This window comes from Crocodylus porosus, unplaced genomic scaffold (genome assembly GCF_001723895.1).
Source record: "Crocodylus porosus isolate Cpor-Errol unplaced genomic scaffold, CroPor_comp1, whole genome shotgun sequence".
In the NCBI taxonomy this organism is placed as follows: domain Eukaryota; kingdom Metazoa; phylum Chordata; order Crocodylia; family Crocodylidae; genus Crocodylus; species Crocodylus porosus.
Window position 1 is genome coordinate 25067209 of NW_017728943.1, and position 17046 is coordinate 25084254.

The window sequence follows — 17046 nt, forward strand, 5'->3', positions numbered from 1 at the left end:
TGCGAATGATTTTGGTGAAATTGCATTTTCCATAAAATGAAGGGAACCTGCTATTCCATCCAGCTGTTCTTCTAATGGAATTTACTGCTTTATGCTTTCCCACCTCAGCTCTGTACCTTGCAAAGCTATACTTGTCAAGTAAAGGCATTTTTTTTTTATTATGCAAAAAATGGGCTGTAAGAAAGTTTTGGTCTGTCAAAAAATCACTGGAGGGACTCTTTCCATAGGGGTTAGAGTGAGCATGGATGAGAGATTTTAAACTCCATCTTGTGAATGTTTTTGTCCTGCAAGTTTCATACAAACACGCACAGATTCACACTTTCAGTGAACTTTCAGGATTAATATATAGTTAGTGACGAAGAAAGTTGTTTTCTATCCTTTATGAGTTCATTACCTTAAACATTGTGGACAAGGTTTGCTGTATGTTATTTTTATGAGATAGGTCAGTTATTATAATGTACTTCTTGAGCACTGTTATTTTTGTAGTAACTTCTGAAATCATAAATAAAATATTATTATGAGCATTAGACCTAAAAGAACAAAATAGCAAAAGTATGAGTTACTGCTGGGCAGAAGGAAGAGGGAAAGGGCAGTACAAAAACAGAGCTTATGAATGCTGACAAGGAATAGCCCAGGTGAAGAACCAGTCAATAGCAGTGAAATGACACTAGTTTCCACAGTGCATCCCTGAACAGACTGCAGAAGCCTGTTAAGATAAGGAGTAGCCCAGCAGTACGGAGGGCCTTTGTCAAACTAAGAAGTAGATTGCTACATCAGCACATGGTGCAACAGGTCTGGTCAAGTCTGTAAAACCATATAACTTTCCCCTTACCATATGTGGGGAAACAGCTTTTAAGTGAGACAATAATCAAGCTTCTAGAGTGGAGTGTAACTGCAGGAGTGGAGTGGAGAGGATACGGGAGTGCATGAGGTGCCTTTCAAACTGACCCTGGAGTATTGTGAGCCAAGGGGGCATTCTTTGCTTTCTACCAATGTAAGTAAGAAGGGAAATCCAGAAACAAAGAGAGAAATGGGTCTGGTTGAATTGCTAGATATTTTCAACAAATTTCACAGGGTTTTGTTGGGTTTTTTTGTTCAGTTTGTTGTTTTTTTGGTTGTTGTTTTTTGTTGGAGTGGGGGTTCTAGGTTTTTAAGACCCAGCTAGACAAAGCCTTGGCTGGGATGATATAGTTGAAGATGGTCCTGCTTTGAGCAGGGGGTTGGACTAGATGTCCTCCTGAGGTCCTTTCCAACCCTCATTTTCTATGATTCTGTACCTGGAAATTTTGCACAGAATATTTAACTCATTACAAGGTTGGTCAGAGAAAAGGAAAAGTATTATACAAATAAACTGTTGGATGAGAAATGGTGACCATCATTGAGCAACCCATGTTCTATAGCAGTGGTTCTCAACCTCTCTGGACTCTAGGCATCCCTCCATAACTTTTGTGGTACCCAATTTCAAAAATAAATGTATACATTACACAGTTACCTCCTTACACGGGGGCTGAGCAATAGGGGCAGGGGATGATCCAGACAGGGATAAAAGCCTGATCCTGGCTTATTTGCTCATCTCTTCACACCCCGCTTATCTCCTCATACCCTTCAAAGGCTGTGTTGGCACTCTAGTGTGCCATGGCACCCTAGTTGAGAATCACTGCTCAGTTGACATTTTCCATGTTTCCTGATCTACATGAAAACATTAGGCAATTTATGAAAAGGTATCTAAATTTTCAACCAGCTCTAGAACAGATAAAATAGTAAAAAAAAAAAAAAAAGGAAGGAAGACAAAAATGTATCAATTTTTCACAATTAAAAAAAATCCCCCCCTTTTCTCTGACTGCTTCTCGAATGCTCTTGAAGAAAAAAAAGCAGATTACATTAATCTCTCTGTGAGGGTACTGAATTCCTCAGGATAGATTTTGCTTTCCATAATTGTTATGATTTCAAAAATATTGTATGCTTTTCCCAACATTATACATAAAATGATACACCTATGGTATAATATAACAGTGTAGTTACAGAGCAAAAGTACTGAGCCAGATGGCATACACGATAATTTCAAACACGAGCGTGCATCAATTACTGCAATATTCAGCCCTCATAAACTTTCAACAAATATGTTCGCATAAACAAGATCTTACATTCCATCCTAATTAATCTTCACATTTGTACAAAACTGCTTTCAAGTTAAAATACTAGAGGGGGGGAAATGGCTCAAAACATTTTTTCCCCTTCATCAAACAATTTTTTAAAATTCTGGCTTTTTATTTCAAAATAAATCTTAAAATTTCCAGCCATGTGGTGATTAGTTCAAAAGAGAACCATGTTTCCTGCTTTGAAAATGAGCACATCTCTACTGACTTCAATGGAGTTTCATCCATGTATGCTAGCAGAGAATTCGGTGTGTACTGGTGTGTACTGTGGTCAAAGCCTGCGGTGTACTGATAGGTCAGGCAGTGCATGAGAGAGACTGGAGATGTCTTAGCAAGAAGTTAGAGCTGGCCCAGCCAGACTGTCAATGAACCCTAGTGCTCTGTGAAATTTGCTGGTCAAACTGAAAAAATTGAAAAAAGACTTTTTGGGTTGACTTAAGTTGTTCTTAGAGAATTGGCGAATTAAGATAACTTGTTTTTGGTTCAACAAGCTGTTTTGTTCAGTAAGAAAGGAATTGTTTTGTTTCATTTCTAGGAGATTTTTAACTAAAATGTAGAGGTAGATACACAAAGGGACTGAGATCCTATCAAAAAAACAGCAAGGAGGTGCAGGTAATGCTGCTGTTTCCCTCTCTTTAACAGGCAATCTAGGACTTTCTCCTGGGGTGCCAGAGACCTGGGTTCAAATTCCCTTCCTGTCCAATTCAGAAAAAAGGCTTGAATTTGGATCTCTTACATCCTGAGATAGTACTCCAATTCCTGGTAATAAGGTCAAAGCAGAATATGGTGCTCTGCAAATGTGATCTCACCCTCCTTGTGATCACTACCAAAAATGAAAACGGTCCATTTTTTAAACAGGAAGAGGGTGTTGAGATTTCCATATTTTATCTTTATTTTTTTTATTCGGCCAAAGTTATTGCATTTGATCTAAATTTGTAGACATCTTCAGATCCTCTGCAGCTGTGTTTTTTCAGCAAATAAACTATTCACCAAAACTGCTGGCCCATCTCTAGTTAATACTGCAGGGTACATGAGCACAGAACATGATACAGCCCAGGAGCAGAATAGGGTTGATTTAACAGAACTCCAGTTTTCAAAGTACCAATTAATTTTTTTTCCCAAGATTTTTATGATCAATTTTGAAAATTTCTTGAAACCTCAGAATCGTGCTGACAGTTTTTTGCCAAAAAATTCCAATATTCTCCTGTATTTTGGACCAGTTTTAAAATGATGGTCATTTAACAGCATCACTGTTAAGAAACAGTGTTTTGGGGGGAAATGTGGTGTGTCTGCCTGAAATAGCAGAGGATGGGCTCCAGTTATACCCAGAAAGTGTGCAGAATGGCCTCCAGCCTAAAGGCAGGGTCATCCTACCACCCAAACAAAAGCCAAGACAAGGCACATGTTGTCAAAAAGACACTGCCGCCTACTACTTTGAAAAGGCTGCTTTGTGAAGGGAGACAGAAGACCGCAGAGAAGAAGAAAGAGAAAGCAGAAAGGACAAAGTCTGGAAAAATGCTCAGGGTTAATCTCCCCCCCCAAAAAAATCTAGTGAAAGAGAAAGGTAGTGTGGCTTGATGCTTTGGAGCTGTGAGTAAGAAAAGCACCTCCTGTCACTGGGTTCCTCCTGTTCTCGGGGAAATAGGGCATTGTGCATTCTTTGTATATAAGCTGAACTGCAGCAGAGATACCTTACTTGAGCAATAATTTCCCCTCCAAATGACAATAAACTTCAAACCCCACATTTTTGGTTAATGTCCCCAGGGGAAAAAAAAGGTGGTGGGGGGGGACTATTTGGCTTTTACAGTGTTCATTTTCTTAAGAAAAAAAAGAAGTTTTGGTTGGGGTTTTCTGGTAATATTAAAGTTCTTTTGAGGGGGTGTTAACTCAGTATACCCAGCCTTCTAGCCTTTGAGTTTAGGCAGTTTAAGTCCCATGTTCCAGGTAAGTATAGGGAGCAAAAGGCACAGTTATATGGCAGAAACCTTAAGTGTCCTTCCATTATGCTTTTTTGTAAGCAAGTATATATTATTTTAGCGGTAGCCTCAGTAGGCTAGGCAGACAGGAATAATGAGCTGGTCTCCAGCCTAAAGTATAGGACGTGAACTACTTCCATTACCGAGCCAGAATGTTTCAAAATTTCATATGCCCAACAGCTAGCCTTTGCTTTGCCTATTCACTTTTTGATAGTTTGCAGCTCTGCTGTCAAAATCAGATATATGGTGAGTCTCTGTGCTTTATGGCTGAGTAGGAGTTTATAAAATTACATGTTTCAGCTCCAGTAAAGTGTCTGGTTGTTAGTAAAAGCCCAAAATGGAGCTCAGGGTTGAGAGAGACACAATGGGTTTTATTTAACGCAGCAGAAACACTATAACCCTTCATTTTTTGCAGAGATGGGAAATATGGATACATTATATCAGAAGAGGAATTGTCAAATACCACCTAGCTATCAAGGGAATAAAACTGACAGGTGCATAATATTTCATGTATAGCAGGCTGACAAAACTGGCATGAGAGTCAATCTCAGTATGAAGTAGAAGAGAGTGGATGGATGTGTTCACAGGATATGGTAACTGACTTTATCTGCCTGTTTATCCCATTGGGTTCCTACTTTAAATTCTTGGGAGTAATTTTGAATTAAGAGGTTTGATCATTTTCTGGAATGTCACTTGGATTTGTTCAAATGTTAATGGCTCTGTGACTGGCTTGCAGCACAAAGACACACTGGGTTTGGGGGGGGGGGGGTTCTTCTTTTATTCCATCTTTGTGGGATTATTTCCCAAAACATACTATTGCTACATTTCTATACTTAGCTAAACTACTGGCAGACACCTTCTTCTGAGATGGCACATTCACTCTGCAGCCGTTATGCCAACGTTGTTTAGTAAATGCTTTTCTGGCATTGCTATCTCACTCCTTTGGAACTTATCCTTTGACAGACTCATGAGACCAGTTTGAACCAAAAATCATACATCAGTTTGTAAGAGACTAGAGCTTCCTGATGAGATGCTGAGGCTTGCTTTGGTGAGAGATTCAGCTCTGAATAGTGTCATTGCTGTTGGATGAATTAGGTATGAAGAGAAGAGCAGCAATCTTGTGCAAAGCAGGAGACTAAGGTACCTCAGATCCTGGTAAGGCAGATTAGTTAATTCTGGATTCTAGTCTCATCAAGTTCAACAGGGCTCAGGTTTAATTTAGTATGCAGCATTTGGAACAGGCATGGGAACAGTAGAGTACAATGTGACATGGTTTGGCAACTAAAGTTCAGTGTTAAGAAGTACAGCTAATCATTGGCGCTTGTGAGTCTGCAGTCATGTGTCCATGAAGTTTTGAGGGGTAATTTAAGAGTTTCCCTCTCTCTCCCTCCTTTCATATGGCTATCCCATATGGTCAAGTTTTTAGTAGGGGAAATGTAGCTAATTGAAAGGTGAAGAGGATAGGCGACTGGTAGGGGAGGCACAGGGGAGCATGTGCCGCCCTGAGATTGGCCACTGCTGGCTTCTGCAAGCCATTGCCACTTGCCACCCTCCTCCTCCCCACTGCTGCCACCGCTGCTGGTGGGTGGTTGCCACTTGCCACCCCACTGCCAACACTGCCAATGCTGCCACCCACAAACTGTGGCCCCCCACCCCCACAGTCTCAGGAGGCACCAGTCACCCACAGTGAAGAGTCACAGGAAGCTTTCTTGCCCTCTGAGAACCTGTCTAAACTAGTTCCTTGATGCTACTTGGGAAGTAGCCTGTCCTAAGAAAGGGATCTTTATCTTTGATATGCACTGAGATGGTCATTTTCTGAGTCTCCCAACTGTGTTGGGTGGCACCCACTGGCCTAAAAAAGTTCCTGTATCTTCCTTAATGCAAGTTTAAGAATTAATTAGGGCTCATGCTTCTTAGTGCCTGTATTAGAATAGCAACAAAGACTTCTGTGTAAGATTAGTCAAGGCCTTGGTATGACTGTGCAATTAAAATGTAGCACTATATAAACCATGTAAAATCAAGTCTTGCCCAAGCCAAACAGAGTGTTGGCTAGCATGCTTAAGGCATGACAGTCCATGTGGCCCATTGGCACCAATGGATGTGGTGTGGCTAAACTTCTGGACACTTTTGACTCTCAGGCCCAAATGACTAATTATCCAAGTATTGCTGTATCAACCAGGGGTGGCCTTGGACACAAGGCCAGGGCAGAACTCAAACTTACTTCTCTGGAATTATCATGAGACTTTTCAATTCTGCTGCTGTCGCAGCTGAACAGGTTCAGTGCAAGAGCTGATGGACAAACTCAACAGATGCTCAGAAAACCCAGGGAGTCACCCAACCACTATAACAGTGAGAGACTGGTCTAGGAGCAGCAGAGGCAAGAAACTTGAGTCTGATGTGTTCATTTTAAAATAGAGGAAGAGCAAACAGCCCCACACATACAGCTCAGGAAACTATCCTCTGCATTGGCATGTGGCAAGATGTGTCCCCAAGAGGACATATTAGAAAATTGGCCAAAGAAACAAATGAGAAGATGGGGGGAGGTGATCGGATGTGGTCAGGGCCCCTACAGAGAATTGTGTTCTCTGAAGGTTTTTATCCTGCCCTTCTCATCACCAATGCTTTTAAGCACCTTTCTTGAATGTATTAAATGGTACAAGTAGCAATTGTCCTTTGTGTGACTTACTTTCTCTCTTTGGCAGGGCAAGGCCTACCATAGTGTTTTCAGTGGGTTTGTTGATGCACCAAACATGGAGTTGCTGCCACGTGTTTTCGTAATGGAAGGCAAATCAAAGCAGCACACCTTGCAAATCAGGCAGAAGGTGGCAAAGTCCGTCTACACAAGATGCTCACTGTGCAGTAGCTCATTATTACTGCACAGCAGCATCACCAGGCATGAACTGTGATGCAAAGCTACTGTAAAGTAGTAGCAAGTTACTGTGCAGTAGTAATGAGTTACCGCACAGTAAGCATCAGTAGGCAGTGGTGCCAGGATGCTAATGCACAGCAGTTACTGCACAGTCATTTAGTACTTGGCTATGTAGTAACAACTGCTCAGTGGGTGGCTCGTGTAGGCACGCCCAAGGTGGGAGGCATGGTCATCAAAGGTGTTGGAACACCTAAGACAGGGGCAGGCAAAATATGACCTGCAGGGCATTCTGTCCAGCCCACAGGGGCCCCTAAAAAAATTAGCAAATTAATATTAATTTGCTCCTGGCTGCCTGTCAAAGCTGGCAGGAGCCAGGGGCAATAGGACCCAGAGTGAGCCCTCAGGAGAATTGAGCAGCCCTGCTGCACCCCCAGCCATTTCACTCTCTTTCTGCCCCTGCCCTGTTCCCACACCATGTGACTGCTAGCTGCATGGCTGGACTGGGGAGCATGAGGCCATACCAGTACACACGCACACAGGGGCAATGTGTGTGTGTGCATGCACAGTGTGTGTGTGTGTGTGTGTGTGTGTGTGTGTTCATTGGGTAAGTCCTACACTCACACCCTACCATACACTGTGCCCATATCCCCCTTGCACTGCCATACACTCAGACCCCCAACACCCCCTCATACACCCCAGCCACTGTCCCCCACACACAGCTCCCCACAGACCCCATACCCACCCACACCACACATACCCACATGCCCACAGCCCCCCACAAACCTGTACACACCCCTTATGATATACAAGAGTAAGACTTCATTTTAAGCTATTTTGCAATCAACTCTGTGTATACTACACAAACATATGTAAATCAGGACAAAAATATTTTTTTAAATCAAAGTAATGAATGTTTTAGATGTTCTCTTTTTAGAATATCATTTGGTATTTTTCTGGTTCCAAGATGGCAAAACCCCTTGCTGAAAGGAGTACTTTGGGGGGCAAAGGGAGGGTCTTCAGATGGCAAAGGTCAGGGGTTAGGGGGTGGGACTTCTGGTCACAAGGTGGTGACCAGGGGGTGTGGCACCTATCAAGGGGCGGGGCTACCCATGAGGCCTTCGACAACTTGCCAAAACTCAGTAAGCGGCCCTCCACCAAAATAATTGCCCGCCTCTGACCTAAGATAACACTTTGTTGCCCTCCTTTTGGGCCTTGAGAAACAAACAGGTACCATCTTTCCAGGCCATGGCTGCTACCTTGGAAGATGCCTTTCTAAGGGAAGGACAATGGGGGCATGCAGATATCCTAACCACAGAGAACTTCAGTCTTCCCAGCTCCCTGTATTAGCAGTGCCTTGTCCACTATGATGAACACACAGGCCTATCTGCGTTGCCCAGGGGTAGCAAAACAGACTTCTTCCAACACAAATGGCATCACAGCCACACACAGAAATGCACACATCTGGGCCATGATGATCTCTCTGCTGAGAGCAAGTAAATGCCAGTTCTCCTGACCTCACACAAGGGATGTTTCCAGGTAAGGTCAGGCAGGGAACACATTCAGTGCTTTTAAAGCAGCCATGGGCTGCAGAGAAACGGTTCAGGAAAAAATCCAATCCCTCCCTGTCACTCCTTTGCAATTAATGGCTGATGGAGAAGGGTCTGGTGTGGAGCAGCATTCTGTCCTGTGATCCACAGAGGCAGCAGGGGACCACAAGAACAGCCACTGAAATTGCACTTAGTTCCCCACTGCCGGCAGGCAGCATGCACACTGTCTCCTCCACCAGAGGAACATCTATTTTCTGGCCTGCGAGGGCCCAAGCCGTCCACATTCCCATGTCTGTCAGCTTCAGCCTCCCACAGGAACTTCCTGGTGGTAGCCATGTCCTGAAGCAATGCCTACACATTTGAAACCTATGTTGGGGTCTTCCCATACTCCTAACACTGGTCTGGTGGAAAGGAGTTATTCACAGGGGATCACTCCAAAAACATCAGCAGTAGTCACTTGGATCCATGAGCAAGCACCCCAACTGCTAGTCCACACATCAATCCTTCCATCACTGACCAAGGTGCCACCTTCCCACTGGGCTCAGAGCACGCTCACAGAGGCCGCATGCTTTAGCTGGTCCGAGGGCCCATACCTCATCCCAGAGCCTGCCTCTCCACTCAGCTACAGCAACATTCGCTCTCTCAGGCCAAGCAGCTCCTTCTGCCATGCAATTCCACCCACCAATCAGAGAAGTGGCACCAGGAAGAAGTCAGGGAGGCTTTTCACTGCTCTCCAGCCAGGTGTGTAATTCCCATGTGGTGTAATGCAGCAGTGAAACCTAAGGCAACTGTGCCTAACATGTCCTATTGGGGACTGCAGTCAAAAGGATGCCAGCTTTTCCTCTCTGCTCCTCCCCAGCAGAGCACAATAGAGTACAGCAGATCAGGTTGCCACTGCACTGTTGCCACTGTCTGGAGTGGAAGTTCCCCAGACCTTTCCCCAAGGCTCACCAGCATCTCTGAGCCATGGGACTGCTCTTTTTCTGTCCTATCTGCTTGGGGTACTTCTGGGTTCAATAGCAACATGCTGCTTTGGTGAAGGGAAGTTTGGTGAAGGGAAGTTTGAATCTCAAAACCCACAATAGTTTGCTTTCTGAAGATGATTCCACTGGGGGTTTTATCATAACTGTTGGTCCACGTGGAGGTTTGATTTTACCTCGACCAATAGATTGTGCTTTTAGATTCAGGGATTCAAATGACCCAGACTGTGGGGCACAGTTACATGTGTAAAAGTCTTCTGCCAGGAACTGTTTGGCAGTAAGAAGGTCAGGATTCAGCTCTCTGTGTGTTCCTAACTAAAAATAACCACTGCTGGCATGAGCCCACACCCAGAAACTGGGGAAATTCAGCAACTCAAAGTTGTACTCAAAAAAGTAATATTTCCACATTCACAAGCAATGAAGCCAACTCAGGAAATAAACAGAAAGGGCACAAGAAAACAGCAACTTGAGAACAACTAAGTAAGAAATGAACAGGAAGAGAGATAGCTGCTCTCAGAGTGTCTCCACAATATGCCAGGACCCTATCCTCCCCCCTCAGCTATGAACGGCCAACAAGGGAGTTATCCACTACCCTCATGCTCATCATACCCACCCATGACTCCTTGTCCATACTCAGAGGTGTCCTTTTTATGGGCAGGACCCTTTCACCCTAAAGAATGTGCTTCCGTTCATTAGACAATACTGCCTCATCTCAGCTGCAGGGGTAACAACTCTGGGGCTTGATGCAGAGTCCCCCCACTCAAAAGTCCCTCAATCCAGCTTTGGCTCTAAGTGAATTCAGCCCAAGCAATTTCAGCTTCTCGTAGACAGTATCATCACCACTTTGTCTGCTGTTCCCACAGCAGTCACTCAGGTACCACATGGAAGCAATTTCTGCAGCCTCTCAGCCCTTCAGAGAAGAGCCTGTGGCACATAGGACTCAAATTTTTCTTCTTTCTGACAGTGCAAATGAGGTCTGGCCTGTCCAGTGAGTCCCCCTTGCTTCCCAAAGCATAGTGGAAGCAGGCTCCCTTTTCCAATGGGTCCCTATTCACTTGGTGTTCTCTGGCTGCTTTGGGCCACTCTTTTCTCTGTTTGCCAATAGATGTCCACATTAGGCTTACACAACTGCAGAAACATTTTGGATAGGACCATTCAGAAAAATGCTGCTTTGCACACGAATTGTTCCATGGAGGCTGGTTGTTGCCTTTGCCTTAGTTCTAGTGTGATTGAAAGGGAGCTGTGTTCTTGGGACTGCAGTATTTCTCACCTACCCCAATCTCTATCATGTGCAATCTCTGGTGGAAGCTGTCCAGTTTGACACTTGCCTGACCCATAATTAGGCAATAGACCTGATAACAGCTTACAGATAGAGATCTGGTGACAGCCTAGAGGAGAGTAAAAAGTAAGGATCCTGGACTTTAAAAAAGCAGACTTCAACTCACTCAGGAAACTGATGGGCAGGATCCCCTGGAAGGCCAGTTTGAGAGGGAAAGGAGTCTAGGAGAGCTGGCTGTACTTTAATGAAACTTTGCCAAGGGCACAGGAACAAACCATCCCAATGTTCAGGAAAACTAGCAAATATGGCAGAAGACCAGATTGGCTTAGCAGGGAACTCTTCAGTAAGCTAAAACACAAAAAGGATGCTTACAAGAAGTGGAAACTTGGACAAACAACCATGGAGGAGTACAAGAGTGTTGCTTAGGCTTGCGAGGATGAAATCAGGAAGGCCAAGCCACAGCTGCAGTTGCAGCTATCAAGAGACAGAAAAGGTAACAAGTAGGGTTTCTACACGTATGTCAACAACCAGAGGAGGATCAGGGAAAGTGTGGGTTCTTTACTGAATGGGGGAGGCAACGTTGTGACAGATGATGCAGAGAAGGCTGAAGTGCCCAATGCCTTTTTTTGCCTCAGTCTTCACAGGCAATGTCAGCTCCCAGGCAACTGCACCTGGCAGCACAGTTTGGGGAGCAGATGAGCAGCCCTCAGTGATGAAAGAACAGGTTAGGGACTCTTTAGAAAAGATGGATGTATACAAGTCCATGGGGCTGGATGTGATGCACCTGAGGCTGCTGAGGGAGTTGTCTGATGTGATTGCAGAGCCACTGACCATCATCTTCGAAAACTCATGGTGATCAGGAGTGGTCCCAGATGATTGAAAAAGGGCAAATATAATATCTATCTTGAAGAAAGGGAGGAAGGAGGATCTGAGGAGCTACAGACTGGTCAGCCACACCTCAGTCCCTGAAAAAATGGAGCAGATCCTCAAGGAATCTATCTCAAAGCATTTGGAGGAAAAGAAGGTGATTAGGAACAGTCAGCATAGATTCATCAAGGGCAAGCCATGCCTGACCAATCTGATTGCCTTCTATAATTAGATGACTGGTTCTGTGGAAGTGAGAAGAGCAGTGGACATGATCTACCTTCAGTTTATCATGGCTTTTAATACCATCTCCCACGACATTCTCACATGCAAGCTAAGGAAATATGGCTTGGATGAATGCACTGTAAGGTGGACAGAAAATGGCTGGATCGTTGGGCTCAGAGGGTAGTAGTCAATGGCTTGATGTCTAGTTGGCAGCCAGTATCAAGTGGAGAGCCTCAGGGTTTGGTCTTGGGGCTGGTTTGTTTCAATATCTTCATCAATGACTTGCAAGATGGGATAGAGTGCACCCTCAGCAAGTCTGCACGTGACACCAAGCTGGAGGGAGTAGTCGATACACTGGAGGGTAGGGCTAGGATTCAGAGACCTAGATAAATTGGAGGAGTGGAACAAAAAAAAATTCATGAGGTTCAATAAGGACAAGTGCAAAGTCCTGCACTTGGGATGGAACAATTCCATACACCAATGTAGGCTGGGGGCTGACTGGCTGGGCAGCAGCTCTGCCAAACAGGACCTGGGGGTTACAGTGGATAATAAGCTGAATATGAGCCAACAGTGTGCCGTTCTTGCAAAGAAGGCTAACGGCATACTGGGCTGCATTAGTAGGACTGTGGCCAGCAGATCAAAGGAAGTGATTCTTCCTCTTTCTTTGGCACTGGTGAGGCCACATCTAGAGTACTGTGTCCAGTTTTGGGGCCCCCACCACAGAAAAACTATGGGCAAATTGAGAGAGTCCAGTGGATGACAACAAAAATGACTAGGGTGGTGGTGCACATGACTTCTGAGGAAAGGCTGGGGGAACTGGACTTATGTCGTCTGTAGAAGAGAAGACTGAGGGGGGATTTCATAATAGCCTTTGACTCTCTGAAGGGTGATTCCAAAGAGGATGGAGCTAGACTGTTCTAGGTAGTAAATAACAGAATAAGGAGCAAGGGTCTCAAGTTGCAGCAAGAGAAGTTTATGTTAGATATTAACAGGAACTGTTTCACTACAAATGTAGTAAAGCTCAGGAACAGGTTACCCAGAGAGGTTGTGGAATCTCCGTCCTTAGAGGTTTTTGAGACCTGGTTCACAAAGCCTTGGCTGGGATGATATAGTTGTGGATGGTCCTGTTTTGAGTAGTGGAGGGTGGACTAGATGACCTCCCAATGTCCTTTCCAACCCTAATTTTCTATGATTATGATTCTATATTTGAAGGGAAGGGAGAGGAACTATTGAAACTCATGCACAATTTCATAACCCAAAAGAATTAAACAAAATTACAAGAAAGGCATCAGGAAAAATCCTGATGACAAACTCCATTAAGCTGATGTACAGTCTTCCAAGGAGAAGGCAGGGCATTTGAAACTTTTAAAAGTAGAATGCACAGAATTCCCCAAAGGAGTTCTGCCCAAAGGGGTTCTGCTTTGAGAATGAGACATAAAGGACTTTTTCTGCTATCAACTTTCACAGTCCTGTTCTCTGGGCAAAGGCTTTGACCCTGCAGTAGGTCAATACCAGGCAAAGGAAAGGGGCTGAAGCCCCAACGAGTTCTGTGAGGTTTGGCAAGAGCACACGGGCCTTCCCATACGGAGCTTTCTTAAGCATATGAGCCCAAGATGCATTCAGGAAAGATTTTTGCACAAGAATATTAGGTGAACTCCTCCCTCCTCTCTGACTTGAAACAAATGCTCTATCAGTAATTAGCTTATACACTTCCTCCAATCTTCAGCATGCCTGAAAGCACATTAAAAAATGGGCACTGTGCCCTACTGCTGGCAATGCGTGATGGTTGCTGCAGGCACCCAGACTCAGCCCCCAGACTCTAGCTCTGACCCCAGGGGCTCCTGTCAGCCTGAGCCTTCCTCCCAGGCACTATACCCCATGCCAGCAGGCACATGCTGTCCGAAGCCATCACCCGGAGCCCAAGCCTGACCACCCAGGGCCCCTGGCAGCTGTTGCCATATTGGTCTCTTCATCAGCAAAAACACAGGCCTGGGGGCCGAATTGGACCCAAGAGGCAGTGGACCTCATTGCCATTTTGGGGGGACATTGTGGTCCAGTGCCAGTTCCAAGTAACAAGGGCCACATCTATGTAGCCATGGCTGAGCAGATGCAGGAGCGTGGACACCAGTGCTCTGTCCAGCAGTGCCAGGCAGTCCAGGGCTGTGTGCAGGACCATGCCATTCCTGTGTGAGCTGGATCACATCCTGGCCCCCACAGACCCTGGCAAGGCCTGCCATGTGTTCAGTAGCATGAGTGGGCTCCTGAAGCCTGTGCCAGGGCCTGACAAACAGGAAGACTTAGCAGGGGAGAGCCCCTCAGGGATCCAGCCCCAGGTCCCTGGTGGAATCCCTGTCCTCAGCCTCATCCGGTAGTTCAGGGAGCCTGAGCCACCACCTGCCCTGGCTACTCCAGCAGCAGCTCACCAGCGAGGAGCACAGGTCAGGGATGACCCCTGCACATGCCACCTCCAGCTCCTTGCCAGAGGTGGCCACTGCTGTGCCTTGGTGCCCTGGGATGTCTCAGCAGGTGGCAGAGTCCACCGCCAGGAGTGACTTCCATGCCTATCTGATAAGCCCCACACAGGGAGGAGGACCAAGGGGTCAGGGGGTGCCATGGCCACCCATGCCCATGCCAGCTCACCTGCCCACCCCCAGCCTGTATGCCTAGAGCCTGGGACCCCACAAAGGGGGTGGGGGGCTCTCCCCTCTCCTCTCCTGCCTGCCCTGCCCTGCCCTGCCCTGCCTGGCTGAGCTCCCCTCTCGCCCGCTGAAGTCTTCCCCGTCAACACGCCGGGAGGCAGGAGGCAATTCAGACTTTATTGAGAGCCCTGCAGACTACCAGCTAGGCATCCAGGGGCCTGTCACATACAGAGAAACTCTTTGATGGCAGCAGCAATCTACTCCTTGGCCACAGGGGTCAGGCACTTCTAGCATAGGCAGAGATACCTCTCTCGGCGCACATTGTAGGGAAGCACAGACTTGCCTGAGGCACGATCAAAGCTTAGGGCCCCATGCCAGGTTTGCAGCTGTGCCAGGGATGCTGTGGCAATCATCATCAGCAGGGCATAATGGGTCAGGCACCCCTCAGTGCACTCAAATAGCTCACTGCAGTGTGCCTGGGTGACTCTGACCAGGGGTACACTTGGGGTGCAAGCCTCACATGGCAGGGGTCCTGGCCCAGGCCACCTCTCTGGAGAGGGCCATCAGAAGGAGGGAGCAGGGCATGTAACTTGCTCTACATCCCAGCCAGGCAGGATCCCCTCACCCCCAGAACCCAGGCAGTACAAGCCCAGCAGCCCAGGAACAAACTGTCTGGCCTGTAGGGAGGAGAAGGGGTGGGAGTTGGTTTACAGCTGCTGTGGCAGCTGCCAGCAGGGGCCATCCTTGGCCCAGCCTGAGAAGAGGACAGGGAAGGCAGGGTGCCTGCAGCAAATGGCAACCAGCCCCCCTGCCCCTGCTGTAGAAGTGGGAAGGGAGGGCTTAGCTGGAGGCTGCCTGTGGAAGGGCCCACCCAGCCATGGTCCCTGCATACATGACCTCCGAACTGAGAGTGGGTAGTGCACAGCCCCTCAGTACAGTTCGTGTTATTTCTGGAAAGTTGCAAACTCTTACAAAGAGTATCTCTGTCCTTGCTCTGCAGGACCAGCAGCTTCATGTGGAGGAGACCCAGCAGCCATCCGCAAAGATGAGTTCAAAGATGCCACCACCATCAGCAGGTGCACTCCACATGTGCCGCCTCTATCAGGACTGGAACCAGAACTGAACAGTGGTCCTGAAGTGGCTGGTCACCATGGCTAAGGAGCAGCTCAAGGACTTTTGAGCCTGGTGCCACCAGGACTTGGAGAGGGAGTGGGAGAAAGGCCAGGTGCACCTTGCCCCCAAGCAGAGGGGACTCACCCTCGAGGAGAGGCAGGTCGCCCTCCAAAAGAGGTACCTCACCCTCAGAAAGAGGCACCTCGCTTTCCTGGAGAGGCTGGTGGAGGCATAAAAACAGCAGTGCACTCTTGTGCACCAGGCAATAGCGGTTACTGCATCCTTGATACCATGCTGGTCTTGGCAGTCACCTTCGTGCTGCCTGGAGCCCATCCCTGAGCCCTTGCGCTGCCTGGCCCCTGTGAGGTCTACAGACCAGAGTCTAGCCCCACAGTGGCCATTGGAGGAGGTTCAGTGCCGCCTGCAGCAGCCAAGGCCCCCTGACCCTGGCCTTCATCCTGGTCCCATGGGGGCCTGGCCCCCCTCCTGGGCTGCTGCCTGCTGCTCATCCTACCACCATGCAGCTCCTGAGCAGAAGCTGGCCACAGCTGGGCCAGCTCCCCATGTGGGCCCTGCTGGCTCCAGCCCTGTGGAGGAGGAGGGGGAATGAGCTGAGTGAGCTGGACAGTGCCCATTGTCACCCCTGGGCTAGACCCCAGCCTACTGGGGTCACCATAGCATTTGCACCGGAGGTGGTGTCAGCAGAGGCCAGGGTGCTGGGTGCCTCTCAGGAAGAACTGTCTCGATGTGCTTGTATAAAACAAAGAGACAGCACATGCACCCCGCATGGCCTGATCTTAGTTGGGACCACCTGGGTGCCTCTGGCTGGCTCTGCACTGTAGGTGCCTCCTTCACACTGTCCCCTCCTGACAATTTCACAAAGACACTTGTGTAAATAGTTCAAAGGGGAAGAGGGTCCTTTATTGGTGGTGCTTTATTGGCATTGAGGTTAGGGGTGGGATCTGTTGTTGAGGATGGAGGATGGAAGGGAATCTGGTGCTGTGAAGGGGGCAGGGGTGGGGGTCTGTTGCTGTGTTCTGGAGGGAAATAAAGACAGTGTTTGCTGAAAACTGCCTGCAATATATATGGTCCTCAGGTTGCCCTGTGGGCCTGGGGTCTGTGGGTGGCCACCCTACTGTTGGGCTGGAGGAGGAGGTGGTCCATAAGTGCTTCGTGCACATGGTTCCCTGTTCCCTGCTGCTGGGTGCACAGCTCACCCAGGGACTTGGTTGGGGGGGAAGGCCTGTTGTTGGTGCCGACACCACAGCTGGCACTCCTGGTGCCAAGCATCCTCAGTGAGCCATGCTTCCTCTGCCCAGGCCCCATGGAAGAGCTCCCCACTGGGCCTTGCAAATATTATGCAATATACAGACTGCAGCAGTGACCCAGGAGATGTTG

At 47.4% G+C, this 17046-nt stretch overlaps 1 long non-coding RNA gene across 1 annotated transcript; it reads left to right on the plus strand.

The window, feature by feature from the left end:
- Nucleotides 1-43: 43 nt before the first annotated feature.
- LOC109319158 lies at nt 44-16364 on the plus strand. Its single transcript, XR_002103388.1, has 4 exons — nt 44-994; nt 2763-2768; nt 9094-9289; nt 15536-16364. It is a non-coding gene; the product is annotated as an uncharacterized LOC109319158 (long non-coding RNA).
- The last annotated feature ends 682 nt before the right edge of the window (nt 16365-17046 follow it).